Source organism: Phascolarctos cinereus, unplaced genomic scaffold, assembly GCF_003287225.1.
Source record: "Phascolarctos cinereus isolate Bilbo 61053 unplaced genomic scaffold, phaCin_HiC Scaffold_4;HRSCAF=312, whole genome shotgun sequence".
Lineage (NCBI taxonomy): Eukaryota > Metazoa > Chordata > Mammalia > Diprotodontia > Phascolarctidae > Phascolarctos > Phascolarctos cinereus.
In genome coordinates this window covers 59,549,308-59,568,300 of record NW_027555847.1, presented here as the reverse complement: position 1 = coordinate 59,568,300, position 18,993 = coordinate 59,549,308, and positions in this window count along the sequence as shown.

Genomic DNA, 18,993 nt, shown 5'->3' with positions numbered 1-18,993 from the left:
CAAACGATTATGTGTATTTCAGATCCTAAACGATCGTATTACCATTAATCTTGATGCAACTGCACTTTTAGTAAATGGAGTAGCCAGTTAGTCTGGTACTGTTGTTTGGGAGGGGCGATGTAGGACGATTAGGTTGGATGGGATGTGGAACTGAATTTAGATCTGTGTCCACGTTGATGCTTTAATTCTACATCTAAAAGTAAGTATGCTTGTTTAACTGATAAATTCTGAACTTTTGGCACATCAGAACCATGTTGTAGAGGCTGGAAAACAGATTATATATATTTACATTTGGTTCTTTAGCCAGAGCATGTAACATTCATATTTGTGAATTGCTTCCCCTCACTTTCCCAAGGCCTGGTGGGTTTTATTTTGTCTTCGGAGGTGAATAAGAGCAGGGGCAGAGAGGGAGAAATATTTTGAATTATAATCTTTTTTGGAAACCTTAGTCCTGTACCCCCACTTACAAGTGGTTGAGTACCCTTCCAACTTTTCCCCTTTTCTTCCCTTCTTTTTAAAGCTCACAGTGGCATAGAATATGATGGAGGACTGGTCCCCCACCTCTGAAGTGTTTTATGTCAAGTGAAGTTAGGACAGTGTTTTTTAAATTAATAATATTTTATTGGGAAAGAAGCCTCTGGGAGAAAGAATGTAGGTTGTATATAAATGTATACTTGTTTGCAAGGTTGATGTAAATCTTCATCTTCATGCATAGAAATAATGTGAGGTAAGCTTTGAAATTTAGGTGGAAAGGAGCTCATGAGCTGTAGTCAATGCACCTGCTCACTGCAAGCATGCTGTGACATCTTTACCCTGAATTGTCATCTGAAGACACACATCTCTCAGCTCTACATTTCCTCTGCGTGGTGTTAATGAGCACAGGCTATTAAATTAGATCTTCCTTGGAGGTCTCAGAGCAGTACTGATCTCAGCCTTGCTTGGCTTATGATTCCTGCCTTAAGTGATATGACCCTAGGCAGTATGTTCAGTGGAAGCAGACAGCTGGAAAGCTGGGTTGACTTTAAAAAGTGGTGTGTACATGACCTGCTTAACTTGCAACAGAATCAGACTGTGACTCTAAGCATGTGTGGCATTAATGCCTAGCAAGATGTACTAGATGAAAGCAGGGGTGGCTCTAATCACTAAGGAACAGACTCATTGAGCTCAGGATCAGGACACATTCACTGAGCCATGGTGCTATAGTGTGGTGTTATGGTATTTACCTGGATTTTAATTTTTAGATGTTGTCTCTGCCCTCAATGAGTTTATAATCTAATCGTGAGAATGAATGTAGAATACATTTTATGTAAAGAAACAGGTTATTTTCAGTTTGGGGCATCAGAGAAGAACTAGCAAATTTATAAAACAGAGCTCTATTTATACTTCACTAGTCTAGGATAATTTACTTTTAAATCAGTTATTCTTTCATTAAAGCTATTACTACTCATATGGGAGAGATGATGTGTTTGAATTTCCCATATCACAGATGACTCCTGTCTTCCTTCATCATTGATACTAGGTGGAATAATCAGAGCATTGGATTTTACTTAAACTTATGGCCCAGGTATAGAGAAGGAGAAAGACTCTGAATTTTTAACTGCTCTTCCCTATGGTGGGTCCCTCCCCATACACATTGTGTTCTAACTTTATTCTGTACCACATGTTGGCAGGGTAGGTGCCCCGTGTGCCAAAATTAATCCTGTCTTTAGTGTTTCCATTCCTGCAACCAGCCAAGCCAATGGTCCGTTCCATAGACCTTTTGGTCTTCTAATCAGCTGTTGGTGGTTCTATGGGCTCTAGCCTAGAGGTGGGGGGGTTTCAGCATCCTCATGACCTGCCCAGGATCTAGTTATTAGATGAACTGCCCACACTGAACTGCTGCGGTTTTCGTTGGTCACATGCTCTCATAAGGAAATTGGGCACATCCTTAGACCCACTGCCCATTGGGTGACAATAGATTTCGTGCTCTTTGTAGATGGTGGGCATCACCAATGTTCAGCAGTTATGTCCTGATATTTGCAGTCATTGTCAGTATCGTGAAGATGTGACTGAAAATTATCCTGGCCCCTTTGCATTTTTGGTTCCATTTTCTGTTCAAATTGTTACCTGAAGTAAGCATATTCCAATACTTCTTTGAAGTTTAGATTATATAACCAGGTACACAAGAGGTAATTTACAAATAGTAATAATAATGAGTTGCTGAGTTTGTTGGGAGTATGGATAAACCTAAATGATTCCCAGGTGTTGAACATTAACTAATTGGGCTTTCCTCTTGAAGCCTCTCCCCTCCTCTCCTTGCTCCCAGTATGGTCCTTAGGACTCCTAGGCTGGTTGTGCTAAGAAATCAATCAACAAACATTTATTAAGTACCTACTGGGTGCCACGCACTGAAAATATGAAAACAAAAATGAAAGGCCCTCCCTCGCCTGCCTTCAGTGAGCTTATAGCTAGCTGAGACCTGGTTGTCTAGCCTACATGATGAGCAAAAGGAAAGCTTCTGTGCCAGGCAAGCCAACTTTGCCTTGATTTTCAGTGGAAAAATAGGGATAATGGTTGACATATATAAAAGATTATGAGAATAAGATTGTAAAAATGCCATACTAAGGGTGTTTGTGTCTCTTTTGTGGGCACATACATGTTTAGGTGCCCTAGCGTCTATGTTAAACCTAGAGACTCCCTGCTCAGTCTTCTTGGGTTGGGATTTCTGTAGGTTGGATTATTCCTTACCGATCCATATAGGGAGGAGGAGGATAGGTTGGATTACAGAAAGAAGCTAATTTGGGGCTTGACCTTTGTAGTGGAAAGTTTGGGTCAGTATCCTGAATATGACTGAATATTGAACAGGAAAAGGGGAACTAATAAAGGTGTTCCAATGTACTATCTTCACATTTCTTTTACATGCCTGTGGTTGTAGCAGTTAACCCCAAACCACAAACTCTACTGTGCACTTTGCCCAATTGGTTGAATAATTCCTAGACACATCTGGCCCCCACCCAGGCGCCTAATTAATTTCCAAGCCAAATCCCTTAGGGAGAAACCAGGTAGGTTTTAGAAACCCTCTGGGAGTTAAGGCTTGAAAATGTCTTAGAAGCCCTCATTGCCCCATATGTGTTGCAGACATCTCAAGCACTCATCTCAGACATTTATCACTCAGGAAGAGATTGCAGAGTATCAGTTGCTGTGGCAACCACTACCTAAAGAACAGATCAGATGGATGCCAAACACAGATGGGTTTCTATAGAAACTTAGATATGTAAATGATCAGCAATAGCTCTTATTCAGGTTTTGATCAAAACATTTTCATAAGTTGAGTTTAAATTCTCCCTTGGTACTCTAAAATTTGCAGTTGTTTTGGTTTTCTTGGAAGAGAACCTAGGACTGTTTCACTGTAGCAGTTCAGGTGCCTTTGTCATAAAAGAAATATAGATGCCTCTTTTAAAATAACCACCTACCATTTTATGTTACTGCATCATCCTGTGTCTGAGCTGTAGATTCTCTAAACCTTTGGAAAAACTGCCATGAGAGATGGCCCAAATGAGTATTATACTCCTCCTCAAATTGGCTTGCAGAGATGTGTTTGATAATACCTAGTACTGAGTCAAGGGTCTAGCAGAGGGCATAGTAGGCCAAGCCAAGTCAACACGCATTTATTTATCGCCTTCTGAATGCCAGGCACTGTTAAGTGCTAGGAATACAAAGGCAAAAACCATCCCTTAAGGACCTCACAGTCTGATGGGAGAGACAGCAGGCAAATAGCCATGTACAAACAGGACACGCAGGATCAATTGGAGATATGTCCAAAAGAAGGCACCAGCTTTAGGGGTTGAGAAGGAAGGGCTTCTTGCAGAGCTCCAAGCTAGTACCTCAGGTTTGAGATTGCAATGGAATGAGCCAGTTAACCAAAGGATGGTCATTTAGCCTTAGCAGGGGAAGGACACAGGCTTGATTCAGCCAAGCACAGCTTTCTTGTGCCAATGCTGGTCATGCTGCTGGCCCCTGCTGTCCAGGTGATTTTTTTGCATTCAGGTGGCCAGGAAACTGCATCAATGGCATGAGCCTTAGTCCCCTGAGCCAATTAAATCTCAAAGACAATGTAAGTACTGTTTAAGGAAAAACATCTATCCTGCATAAGGCAAGGACTTAGAATATTGCTTTCACCGTAGAAGGAAAAAATCTGAAAATTTAATGTGGGCAAGTGGGATTTTCAGTCTTTCTGACATGAATGATAATAGCTTGCATTTATTTACTGCTTTAAGATTTGCCAAGCACTTTACATGTACTCTCTCATTTAATCATCACAACAACCCTGGGAGGCGGGTATTATCCTCATTTTATAGGCCAGGAAACTGAGTGAGAGAGGTTAAGTGACTTAGCCAGGGTCACATAGCCAGTCCAACGCTGCCCCTCCTAGCTGCCTAAAAGAAAGGTTTAGTTCTGAAAGGACTGTTTTGATCTTCAGAAAAGCCAAAATGGATTGAGGTCATTCCATAGAAAGCTTGTTCCCAAGTTCCTTTCCATCGCTAGCCTCCAACCTTTTCTTACTTCAGACCTGGAGGGGTTCATAGGATCGTAGATTTAGAGCTGGGAGGGACCGTGGAGGTCACCGAGGTCATTGCCCTCATTTTACAGATGACAGGGACAGCAAAGAAGTCACTCTGTTATTTCCACACAGGCAGTGTCAGAGATGGGATTTGAACTCGGGTCCTGTGACTCCAGTTCAGCACTCTCCATTGTACCAGTGTTCCCCTCCAGTCACAAATTAATATTAACTTATAACCAGAGTTACTGTGACCTGCTTTCCATCCCTGCAGCCTCCCTCTCCCCTTACCCATTGCAGTGTATACACTGCACAAGACTGGCTGTAAGAATAATCTTCCTGCTCAAAGCTTGTAGCCTAGGCAATGACCCCAAGTAATCTCTCCGATCTCATGTCTTACCAACTCTACATGAGGCTTCTGTTTCAATCAGACACATGGACTGAATAGACTTTTCATAGCTCTGCCTCCAAACTTTTGACCCCTTTTCTTCCGTTCTCACTATCTTGAGCCCCACCTTCTCCATGAGCCTTTCCTAATTAAATCAGCCCACATCAGTCACCCCTGCACACTCTCATATTTATTTTTATGTTTGTTAATAGTGGCAGCCAGATGCCACAGTGGATAGGTTGTGAAGAGTCAGGAAGACCTGAGGTTCAAATTCTGCCTTAGTTCTTAGCTGGGCAAGCCAACTTAACCTCTCAGTTTATAACGTCTCTGTAGAGTGAGGATAATGATAGTACCTCATAAGCTTGCTAGGCTCAAATTAGATAAGATAACTGCTACCTATTGTAAGAACTGACATATATTTTAAATATCTTTTTTAAATGGACAGGTTTCTCCTCGGTTTGATTAGGGACTAGACTGTTCTCTGCATGAAGACAGGGATCACTTTTTTTCCATTTCATGTCTCTTCCACAGTATTTAATGTAGGACATTGTACATATTAAGTTTGATTATTCCCTGCCCACAACCCAGTTTTTCTCCTTCAGTAGGAAGGCACTAGCAGAATGACCCTCCTGAATATATGGAGGAAAATATTCTCTTTGTACCTGCCCTCCTGCATTTTCTGAGGTGGGTTAAGAACCAAGCCATATTCCCAGCTCACCTGGCCAAGCAGAGCCCTTCCTTTATATGACGCTGGGTTTGGAGGCAGCACCGTAGTGAGTGGAACACAGAACTTGGGATCAAAGACATGGGTTTGTGTCCTAACTGCTGCTTAGCAGCAATGTGAACACAGGCCAGATCACTTCCCTGGATCTCGATCTATTTCATCTCTAAAATGAAGAACCTGGCCTAAAAATGGTCTCTGAAGGCCCATTCCAGCATGAACATCCTGTGATGCTGAGAGTCAGAAGACCTGGGTCCCTGCTCTACCGTGTACTAGCAACGTAGCCATATGGAACTCATTCATCTCTGTGGGCCATTGTTTTCTTATCTGTAAAATGAGCAGGCTTCAGCTTCTGAGGTTCATTTCAGTTCATTCAATGAAATATGTATTAGGTATAGTCATGGTAGACTTAGTGACTCACTCCTAAGCTAACTTTCCCAGCCTCTGCCTTTGAACACACCTCAGCAAAGAAGTCTTTTCTCTCCGTTCCCAAGGGTTCAACTAGCTGATCTCCTTGACTAACCTCTACTAATAGTAGAGAATAAAAGGGTAGCATACATGTAGTTTTAACATTAGCCCACTGGAAGTTACTTTCTTTAGAGCATTGCTTCTTAAGCTGTGGGTCACATGGGTTCTCAAAAAATTTGGCAACAATAAAAGGTTTCTGAATGTGCAACCACCAAAAATTAGTTAAAAATCAAACATGTAATGAATCTGAGGTGTTTCTGACAGCACCTGCCCATGTTATTCATTGCAGCCTTGATTCTGAACACAAAGCACTTTGCACTGCGCATTCCCTCAGGCCATGAAATGCTACCTAACACTGCCCTGCTGAAGGGGTCACCAGCAGAAAATGTTGAAGAAGCAGGTATAGGCCATGTAGGTGTGGATCCAAAGTGTGGTCCCTTTCCTCATCTAGCTATAGAACATTCAGGTCATATTGGGTATGACAAACAGCCTTTAAGGGGGGAAGAGATGTCACAAAGGTACACCATGCTCTGCTGAGGGGTACTTATGGAAAAGCAGGGAGGGGGTGCTGTTACCAGGCAGCCAGTCTCAAGTCCCACCCATTTTACCTTGATGACAGAGGTAGGCAGGCTTTATGTGCTAAGCACTTGAGGGGTTCTCCTCTACTTCCTTAGCATAAGTTGGTGTATCTCCTCCCTCTTAACTGCTTCTCTGAGTCAGTTCAGACCTCCAGGGGCCAAGTTCTCATCAGTGTGAGTGAGACCCAACTCCTACCTTTCCCACCCTCCACCCTAAGAGTGGGACCCAGAACAATTGTCCCAACTTGCCAAATCCTCTTCTTCCAGACCTCCGTAGCCCCTTCCAGGCCACCTCTGTACCAGCATTTGGAAGAGAGAAGTTTGGGCTCATGGACCTTTGTAGGTCAATGGAGAGAAAGATGTAAGACAGCAACACATCTGGGGCCTGGCTGAGGAGGCCCAGATCAGTAATCCCTGGAAGGAGGAGAGGACCCAGGAGAGAAGACAGGAGAAAGAAATCCCAGTGAGAGCCTTAAGTGCCAGCCAAAAAAGGTGCCAAAAGCAGTACCCTTGGGAAGCCCTCAAGGATCCGTGCCAGTGAGAAGGTAGGTGTTGGCTAGCACTGTTTCTAAAGGTCGATTACTAAGCTAGCAGACGCCTTCGCCCTTTCTTCTTGGGCTCTGTTCCTCCATAGGCTAACAGTGTCTGAGAACTCAGTAAGTACTGATAAATGAATGTACCCTCAGTGAACTGATGAAACACTCAAGTAGCTTAGGCCAGGCTGACCCCTTTAAATGGACAAGGTAGGCAGTATTTGTCTTTCTTTTGGTACTACTCACACACTCCAGGTAATTGTGCCCCCAAGCAGCCCCTATCCCCCTTCCTCTTCAGACTTTGACCCATTGGCTCTTCTTCCTCTTCCATGTGTCTTATTCTGTCAGGACTCTACCCTTTACCTCTTAAATTACACTGATGAAAGAGTCTGTGATAACAGGTTTGGGATAAAACATAAAATGTTAGAGTTGGGAGGGATTTTAGAAATCCATCAACAAATATTAAGTGTCTCCCAATGTGCTAGGGACTGTGATAGGTAGGACCTGGGCATATAAATAAATACACAGAATGAAGCAAACATATTCCAATAGACATGACAAGAATGTATAAAAATAGAGCATGAATAGAATGTGGATAAGTACAAATATGAATATTAAACATGCATGTGTTTATGAATACATGCAGATATGCATATGTTAATATAGGCATTGTATATATACATATGTATGTGCATATGTTAATACACAATGTCACTATGTATACACACACGTGTCTATATGTAAATCAATAAACATTTGTTAAGTGCCTACTATGTGCCAGGCACTGGGCTAAGTTCTGGGAATACAAAAGGTGGCAGAAGACAGTCTTTGCCTTCAAGGAGCTTACAGTCCAATGGGGAAGACAACTTGCAAACAAATATATACAAAGGAAGCTATATACAAGATGAATAAAAAATAATTACTAGAGGGAAGGCACTAGAATTAAGAGGGGTTGGGAATGGCTTCCTATAGAAGGTGAGATTTTAGCTGGAGCTTAAAGGAAGCCAGGGAAGTTGGTCTATGTATGTATATTCATGTGTACGTGTATTTACACACACACACACACACACACACACAGAGTTAAATACAAGCTGGTTTGGGAGGCAGGGCGCTAGCATCAGTAACCCCCTCAGTGTTCTAGATGAGGAAACAGGAGAAGCTCTCTCTTAAAATGGTACCATTGACTCTAGAATACAGGTATCCTGATTCCTCGGCTCAGTGCTCATTCTATGGCATAACATCAATTATGACGGGCTAGCCACTCTGAGGTAGCATACTTGCATTTTCACACAGAATTGGAATTGTAGCCTCTAATGTGGAAGGGACCTGAGAAGCCATCTAGTGCACCCCACCTAGGAAAAAGGACTGCTCTGAAATACGCTCACAAATGGTTTCAAATCTTGGCTTCCTCCTGAGGCAGCACACTCTACTTTGGGGTCACTCAAATCATTAGGAAGTTTTTCTCTATATCAAGGCTAAATTCTGTCTGTTTGTAAACACTTACCCATTGTTCCTTAGGTACTAAGCAAGACAAAGTGGGACAGTCCTTCAGATACTTAAAGATAGCTATCATGTCTTCTCCCTTGCCCCTCTCCCCACTCCAGGTCTTTTCTTCCCCAGGTTAAACCTGTTCCTTCAACTGATCCTTATATTGTATGATCCTAGACCTTTTATTCTGATTGCCCCTGGATGCTCTCCAATTTATCGATATCTTTCCCAAAATTCGGTGCTCGGAGCCAAACATAAAACTGCTGATTTTGTCTGGCCAGTGAAGAGATATATATGGAACTATATTGCCTCCCTAGGCTTGAGTACTGCCTCTCAATGCACCTTAAAATCATTAGCCTTTTTTGGCTATATCATCACATTGTTGACTTATGGAGCTTGAAGTCGACTAAGACCCCAAGACCCTCATTAGATGAACTGCTATCCACAGGCACACTTTTTCCATCTTGTGCTCTTGAAATTGGTTTTTTGAACCCAAGTACACAACTTTATATTTATCCATATTACATTTTGTCTTCTTAGTTTCCATTCCTTGTTCCTGCCTTTGAATCCTGAATCATTCAGTGTAGTAGCCCCTCCCGCCTTTATATACCTTCTGTAAAGTTGATAAGCATATCATATATGCCTTTATCCAGGTCACTGACTAAAAAAACAAAACAAAACAACTATTAACTCAAAGCCAAGCGCAGATCCCTGAACCTTTTCACTAGAGAACCCTCCTTGGAAGTCAATAATCAAAAACTGTTCATGACCTTGGGTCTGGCCATGCAAAATCAGTTTTAGTCTCCCTAATTCTACTATTGTGCAGCCCTTGTCTATCATGCATACCAGAAGAGCATGAGAGACTTGGTCAAATTGCATTTTTAGCAAGTGCCTTTTATGTTACTACTCCACACACCCTGGCAGATCTCTTTGGAAAGGAGAATCTTTTAATGACTTCAAAGTCCAGCACATTAGTGACCACCCACTTGATTTACATGGAGAGGGGAAGGATGAGAAGGCTCCAAAAAGTGTTAGTTCATGGATCTTAATCATGACTGCTAGGTGGCCTAGGGGATAGAGCATTGGGACAGGAGTCAGAGAGACCAGAGTTCAAATCTAGCTTCAGACTTACTAAACTACTTACTATACTTGACCTTGGGCAAGTCACTTAACCTCTGTTTGCCTTAGTTTCCTCATCTGTAAAATAGAAAACATAGTAGCACTTCCTGGGGTTGTTATGAGGATTAAATGAGATAATAATTGTAAAACCCTTAGCGCAACCTGGCCCTTAGAAGGCATTATATAAATATTAGCTATTATGATTATGATTAGTAAACATCACCCCTTTTATTATCACATATAATTGAAAACTAACTGTGAAAATTACATTCAAGAATAAAGAATATATATGTATATATGTATGTGTGTATAGGTATATGATACCTTACCTTTCCAATCTGAAAGTCACTTTTTTCATTACAGGTGTAATTAACGGGTAATGATTTTAATTTGAGCATTCTTGACATTTATCGGAATCAAAATCAGGATAGTATATGCAAATCTGAAATTATAGAACAAGTGAATTAAAGTGATTTTTTGCATTAGTCATGAATTCTTCATGCATACATACATACATACATACATACATACATACATACATACATGTACATACTTTCCAAGGATGTTTTGGACAAGATCTCTAGAAACCATTGCAAACTGAAGGATCTGTAACAGAAATAGGCATGGGTTTATGCACAGCAGAGAAAGGGGACATTGTCAGTGATATGATTTCATTCATGGACAGTGGGGAAGTAAGTGTCTTTCCTCCTGCTCTGTCCCAACCAAAGTCTTTCCATTCATGCTTCTTAAAGTCTGAAACCCCTCTTTTGAATAGCTAGCCTTTCTTTTGATAATGGGAGATCATGCTTAAAATGCATAAACCCTAAGTGAGGTAATCTTGAATTAAGATGTTTGGGAGTGTGTGTGTGTGTGTGTGTGTGTGTGTGTGTGTGTGTGTGTGTGTGTGAGAGAGAGAGAGAGAGAGAGAGAGAGAGAGAGAGAGAGAGAGAGAGAGGGAGAGAGAGAGAGAGATGGGCAGTAGTAGCCTCAAACCAGGAAGTGACACAGAAAAGGGGGGGTGTCATCAAACACACAGAAAAAGAAGGGGAGAACAGCCAATGTTACATTTTTTTCAGGGTTCATAAGAGACTTTGCCCTCACTGGTGTCCTGGATTGGAAGCAGCCACTAGGATAATCTGTGGTATTCAGGTAATATTAAGATGAATCTTGTTGGTACTTCCCCACATCTGACTGCATGATCCTTTCCCTCCTTTTTTCCTTCTTTCCATCTCTGCCACTTTTATTCCTCCCCTCCCTTTTTCTCCTTCCTCCTTCTTGACCCACCCATGGTCCTGACTCCCAGTGTCCAGGTTCTCCTGTTCTCCAGACAAACAGGATTGCTCATCCCTAAGGCACTCAGTGTTCACAAAGGTCCTCCTCCTATGCCCTTACATAAGGATCATTGGTAAGGGCTTTTTTTTTCTAGCCATGTTTGGATAAAGAGTATGGTCAAAGAAGGAATAAGACTGCTGTCAAGTATGGATGGAATGATGATAAAAGACAATAGCAAGAAGGCAGAGTGAGCCACAGTGGAATAGTCAAGGAACAGCCTTGGAGTCAGAAAGGCTTATGAGGATACCTTGTAGCTGTGGGACCACAGCCAAGTCACTTACTTGTTTAGTCCCTCCAGGGCCAGCTATCTAAGGTTGTAAATTTCAGAGAAGTTGCTAATCTGCCTTGGTCGAAGGAATTCCTGTTGTTCAGCTGTTTTTTTAGTCATGTCCTGCTCTTTGTGACCCAATTTGGGGTGTTCTTGGGAAAGATACTGGAATGGTCTGCCATTTCCTTCCCCAGCTCATTTTACAGATGAGGAAATTGAGGCAAACAGGATTAAGTGACTTGCCCAGGGTCACCTAGCTAGTAGGTGTCTGAGGCCAGATTTGAAATCAGGGAAATGAGTCTTCCTGACTCCAGCCCTCGAACTCTGTGCACTATGGTGCCACCTAGCTGCCAGTTAGAGATTCTCACCCTGATTAAATCAAAGATGTAGATCCTGGTGCCCTGCCACAAGAAAGAAAGAAAGAAAGAAAGAAAGAAAGAAAGAAAGAAAGAAAGAAAGAAAGAAAGAAAGAAAGAAAGAAAGAAAGAAAGAAAGAAAGAAAGAAAGAAAGAAAGAAAGAAAGAAAGAAAGAAAGAAAAAGAAGGCCAAATTACTCAACTTTTGGGTTGACTTGACTTTTTCTTCCAAAAAGAGTGAAGATTAGAACAATAGTTAGCAGGGAACAGAGACGCAAGAATACTGCCTCTGCTGCTTACTTACCTGCGTGGCCTTGGGAAAGTTACTCACCTTCCCTGGGCCTCGTTGTGCTCATCTGGAAAATGAGGAGGTTAGACCAGCTGCCTTGGAGGTCCCTTCCAGCTCTATCTGAATCTCTGATGTTATAAATAAAAGTTGGTTTCACAGTACCTACCTTAAACAAGTTCGACTCATCAGGCCCAGGGAAACTACATTATAGCAGGTAGTGAAAGAGGAGACACATGTGATTGCCAGACTTCGGTCAGTCATCTTTGAAAGATCCGAGATGACGAGAGAGTGACTGCCATGGAACTAGGCAAGGGCAAGTATTGTCTTAGTTTTCACTAAAGAGAAGAGGTTGCAGTCTACAAACTATAGACTAGTGAAGTTGACTTCTGTTCCTGGCTAAAATCTAGAATATCCCAGTATATTTATGAGCACATAAGAATGCAGTGTTCACTGAAAGCCTTCAGTGTGGCTTTATCCAAAGCAGGTCATGCTAGAATAAATTCATTTCCTTTCTGATGGGTTAACTAGACTGATAAAAAAAAAGGGAATATTGATACAGTACAGGTATAGTATATTTAGATTTCAGCCAAGCATTTGACATAGTTTCTTGTGCTACACTTGAGGATAAGATGGAGAGAAATGAGCTAGAGGTGTACAGTTAAGTGATTTTGCACCTGGTTGAATGTCTAAACTCAAAGAGCAATCATTAATAGATCACTGTTAACCTAGAGACAGATCTCTAATGAAATGCCCCCCAGCAAACTTATTTGATGTTGTTCTCAGTGACTCAGCGGAGGCAGAGAAAGCGTGCTTATCACATCTATGAATGACAGAAAATTTGGAGAGGGAAAATTCTAAGCAAATGTCAGGTGATAGAAGCTGAATCCAAAAACATCCCATCAAGCCAAATTTAACAAGGGCTAAATATGAAGTCCCATACATGGGTTCAAAAAAATCAACATCACAAACATAAGATGAGGAAAATGTAGCTAGACCGAAGTCCCAGGGAAAAAAGATTGAGGAGTTTTTATGGACTGAAAATTCTACATAAGGCAACAGCATAATATTATAGCCAAAAAAAAGTTAATTCTATCCATTGATCAGCAAGCAGTTATGAAATACCTACTGTGTGCCAGCATTTATTATATATCTACTATATGCCAGGCACTGTTGTGCTAGCCAGTGGAGATTCAAAACCAAAAATGACAGTCTCTGTCCACCGGGGAGAGAGGGAGTTATGACACATTCAAAGATAAATACAAATACAGAATTTTACAAAATACGATGTGATAAAGGAAAGAGAGGGTGATAATAACTGGGGGAATTGGAAAAGGCACTTTGAAGGAGAACTACAGATTCCAAAAGGATGGAGGTAAGGTGGGAAAGTATTCCAGACCTGGGGAAAAACCTGTATGTACAAAAGTATGGAGGGAGGCAGGAGATGGAATATCCTGTGCATGAAACAGCAAGTCAGGTTAGTTTGACTGAAGTATAGCGTGCATGAAGGGGGAGCCCATAAAGATAAGGCAGAAATGGATCGCCTTTTGGTTTTTGTTACTGCTTAGTTCTTTCTGACTCTTTGTGACCCCTTTGGGGTTTTCTTGGCAGAGATACTAGAGTGGTTTGTCATTTTACAGATGGGGAAACTGAGGCAAACAGGGTGAAGTGACTGTCGAGGGTGGTCACACAACTAGTGTCTGAGGACAGATTTGAACTCAGGGAAGTGTCTTCCTAACTCTAGGCTCAACACTCTATCTATTGCCCCATCTAGCTACCTTTTGGTAGAGGTGCAGAATGAGACATACATTTCCAAGCTGATCAATGTGTTGATTTGTCTGACCTGATGTCTGTTGATTTTGTTAAACGTATCTTATGATGATAAGTGCCTGGGGGAAGTAGAGGTTTTTATTCTAGAGAAGAAAAGACTTGGATGGGGGATTCCACAGGCAGCCTCAACTATTTTGAGGGGTATCACATGGAAGAGGGTTTAGATGAGTTCTGCTCAGTTTGAGAGGATAGAACTAGAAGCAGTGGGTGAATCTGGCAGAAAGGTAGATTGAGGCTTGTGTAAGGAAAAGCTTCCTAAAAATTAGAGCACATCAGAATGGTAATGGACTTGGGAGGCAGTGGGTTCCCCATGGCTGGAGGTCTAGTTTGGGTGCTGTAGGGATTCTTAGGTGCTAGGTGGCGCCATAGTGCACAGAGTGCCAAGCCTGGTATCAAGAAGACCTGAGTTAAAATCTACTTTCTAGCTGTGTGACCCTAGACAAGTCACTTATCCCCGTTTGCCTCCCTTTCCTCATTTGTAAAATAAGCTGGAAAAGGAAATGGCAGATCGCTGCAGTATCTGTCAAGAAAACCTCAAATGGGGGTAATGAAGAGTTGGACATGACTGAAATGACTGAATGATAAAAAGATTCTTGGTCAGGCATAGGTTGAACTGGACAACTTCTGGGGCATTTTCTTGCTCTCAGATCTTATAAGTCTGTGCCCAAGGTGGGGAATTTGGGACTATAGGTAATAGTCAACCTGCGTTATATTTCACTGGAAATATGAAATCAAAAACAAAATAGCCCTTCCTTCAAGGACACACTTGCCAGGCAGTGTGACCTTGGGGTAAGACAGAGTATTGCCAAGCTGTCCTCTGGTTCTTAACAATTTTATCTTAACTATGAGCTAAGCAGACACCCTGTTGGTTTTTCTGATTCCTACAATGACATCTACTGGTGGAACATTGGTTTTGAACAACATTTTGGAACAGAAGGTACAAACAAAAGAGTCTTAGATTGTCCTCTCTAAGCCATTTGACTTATGGGGGTTGTAGCTGAAAATGTTTCTGTTAAATTCATGTCAAGGCAGTCCAGATCAAGGTAGAGGTCCCCAAACTGATAACTTTACAAAGACCACCCAGGGGTTGCCTTTCCTTCAAGGCACTGAGATAATCAATGCTAAATAGTCCATAAAAAAATAAACAAGGAGAGTTCCCAAATGCGGGACCTACACAAGTCGGGGAAGTGGCAGGGAGGGCAAGGTGGTGAAGGACGTGGTGGTCTGTTTTGGCATAGTGGGGGTGTGAAAGAGGAAGGTGGATAATCCTAGAAAGGAAGGAGGCTAGGGATCCAGCATCATTATCTGATGGCCCCAGGCTGATGGACCCTGCTGCATTGAAGCTTTTTATTTGATTCACCGTGGACCAATTCATTTTGATGTTTAGAAGCACCTATTATGAAGCAAAGGTTATCTATTGATTAAAAAGTCTTGGAGTGATCATTTCCAAGCATACTATTGTATTTTTAGTTCCTAAAATCAAAAGAAATTTCTTTAGAAGCAACTAGGTGTTACAGTGGATAGAGCTCCAGGCCTGGAGTTAGGAAGCCTCATCTTTGTGAGTTCAAATCCAGCCTCAGATACTCATTAGCTGTATGACTCTGGGCAAATCACTTAACCCTGTTTGCCTCAGTTTCCTCATCTGTAAAATGGGCTGGAAGAAGAAATGCAAACCACTCCAGTATCTTTGCCAAGAAAACTCCAAATGGGGTCATGGAGAGTCAGACACAACTGAAAGGACTGAAAAACAACAACAGCAAATTGTTATTATTATCATCATTATTGTTCAGTGCTTTTCTGGACATGGTAGGGGTTAGAAAGAAGCTCATGATGATGATCTTTGAGGAGCTTACATTGCTATTGCAGAGATAATAAAAAAAGATACATAAAAAAAACAGTTGGTGAACCACACAAAAGAGAATTTAATTGAGTAACGAAATGGGTTGTGAAAAAACTGTTGTATAACTATTCTACCCGAAGGCAAACACCTGATTCCTTCAACAACCATTAAGTGCCTACTAAGCACAAAGCCCCATTCTAGGTTCTGTGGGAGATAAATTGACAAATAAGCTTGCCCTCCTATCATACCTTTATAGTTTGGTGGGAGAAAAATGCGTGCTAAATATGCAACAAACATAAAATAGCTGCGTAAAAGCTACAATAATTATTCAGAATGGAAGATAATAAGATGAGATGCAGAGATACAAATTATGTGTTTATGTATATGTATATATGCATATATATTTTTGTGTTATGTATAGAGGACTGGAAGTCCTCTGTTTTTCTCCTGTAGGATTATACTGGGGTAGCTAAGTGGTTCAGTGGATACAGTGCCAGGCCTGAAGTCAGGAAGTACTCATCGATTTGAGTTCAAATCTGGCCTCAGACACTTACCAGCTTTTGTGACCCTGGGCAAGTCAGCTAACCCTGTTTGCCTCAGTTTCCTCATCTGCAAAATGAGCTGGAGAATGAAATGGCAAACCACTCCAATATCTCTGCCAGGACTCAACTGAGCAACAACAAATTATTATTGAGTTAGAACTAGAACCCAGACCTCCAGACTGCTTCATTTTCTTCCTCTCCCAACTTCTTCAGTGCTTAATAAATACTGGCTGCTTTGAAGTGGACTAGATTGAATTGAATTGTCCATGGTATGCTACCTTCCACATGGAATTTTCCAGTCAGTGTTGTTCATCCTCAGATTAAGTTGACAGCTTTTAGTAGACCCAGGCAAGGGATCTTCTCTTTGGAGAGTAGTGTTCCGAAGTGAGGCTGCCTCAGAGAGGGTCTTTTGAAAGGACAAGAGCTAACCATTCATATTAGTTCCTGCCTCAGTTTGAATTCTGTACTATAACAAATACTAATGACATCCAGTGATGTCTAGTGATATCCAAGTATGCTACATTTTATTAAAACAGAAAATGGACATTTGCCATATCTTAGAATGCTCCTTCTTCCAACTCCCCTTCCTCTACTGGAAGAACCTGGACAAATCTGGGCCCCTCTCAAACAATCAGTCAGGGACTTGAGACAAATATACTTATTTCCATCACCAGGGGCAGTGTCAGGTTCCTAGGCAGCTCAAAATCAAGCTTAAGCCGACTTTTTCAATGGGTCTGATCTATGGAAGCTTCTCATCTACAATGCAATCTAACAAATTTAAGGGATTTGGGGTTTAGGTGGGGGAGGGAAGCATCAGTCCCCTTGGGATCCTGAGGTCTGATTTCATTGTGTCTACTAAGATTTGCCCCTCTAGTCTTGCTCACCAGAATCATAATCTGGGCTTCTGCTCAGGGATAAGTGTTGTTCTACTTTTGAATAGCACCTGTGGTTTCATTGATATCTGGGCAACTCCCTCTGTTAGAGCAGGTTGACACATGAGGCAACATACAGCCTTAGAGGCACTTAAGAGGTTAAATGACTTGCCTAGGGTCATACAGTTTTTTAAGTATCTGAGTATCTGAACTGGTCAAAGTGTAGCATTTTATCCACTGTCCTGCCTACCTGGGACTTTATCTCAGGCCCTTTGTGTTTAGCAATCACACACACACACACACACACACCCATGCTCCTGGCTTTTATGATGACTGTCAAAACAAATTTTTTTTTAAAGTTCCTCAGCATCTTATGTGAGCTAAAAAGTAATGCAAGACACAGAGCCCTCATAAGCTGTTCTCTGCAGAGACATTTTCCATTCTGAGCTCTGTGGTTCCACAAACAGAACCAAGATAAAACATTGGCCAAGTCTCTCCTAATGCTATAATCTTAGAACTGTGCTAGGTACCATGAGTCAAGTCAATAAGCATTTATTAAATGCTTACTGTGTGCCAGGTCCTATGCCAAGTGCTGGAAAATATAAATATAATTAGAAAGAATAGTCCCTGCCCTCAGTAATAATAATGATAATAATAAAATAGTAATAATATAATATAATAAAAATAATAACATTAGCATTTATATAGCACTTTAAGATTTGCAAAGCACTTCACAAATATCTCATTTTCTCCTTATAACAACTATAAGAGGTAGGCACTATTATTATCCTCGTTTTACTGATGAGGAAACTAAGTCAGACAGAAGAAAAGTGACTTCTTCAGGGTCATACTACTCTACATGTTTAGAGCAGTATTTGAACTCAGGTTTCTCTGATTCCAGGGACAGCCTTCTATTTACTTTGCCTTCCATTGACCCCCTTCCCTTCTAATGGGAACAGATATCACAAAAAAGGGATATGAAAAGGTGGGGGACCCAGGCAGAGGCATTGTTGAGAATGTCTAGAGAGTCAGAGGGTGAAGACATGGCTGGCCTAGGCATTTTCCTTAAAATTAAGGTTCTGGAAAGAACCAGCTAGGAGTGGAGGGATGGGGGTCCATACCCACCAAGGGCAGACCGAAAAAACAAGGTCGTCAGAGTAGGAGAGGAGAGAGAAAGTGAAAAGAGCAACTCAATGTCTGACACCAGTTATAAGGTGCTTTATGGGCAATTAGGTGGAGCAGAAGATAGACTGCCAGGCCTGGAGTCAGGAAGACCTGAGTCCAAATGTGGCTTCAGACACTTACTAGCTGTGAGACCCTGGGAAAGTCACTTAACCCTCTTTGCCTCAGTTGCCTCAGTTTCCTCATCTGTAAAACAAACTGGAGAAGGAAATGGCAAACTGCTCTAGTATCTCTGCCAAGAAAACCTAGGGGAAGGGGCAGAGTTTGATGGCAAGAGCTGGCCAAGTGATAAAAGAGATCACAAAAATTTAGACACAACTGAAAATGACCGAACAACAACAAAAATAAAGTGCTTTCCTTAACCATACATTATGTCATGCTGCTATTCTCAATGCCCACAGCAGTACACGAGACATTTCCTTCACTATCAGAGATAGCTGCCTGAACCAAAGCCCAACTAATCTATAAGTGAAAAATTCAGCCAGATGAATAATTCAAAAAGCATGCAAATGCCTAATTCCTATCCTGTGAAGTTGGTCTTTAAAAATTGAATTAAACTTATTATTTATGAAGTCAAACTGGTATGTGCAGGTAGATAAGTCACACAGAGAAACTCCCATTTGGCTAAAAGTGAATGAAAATGGAGAGAGGGG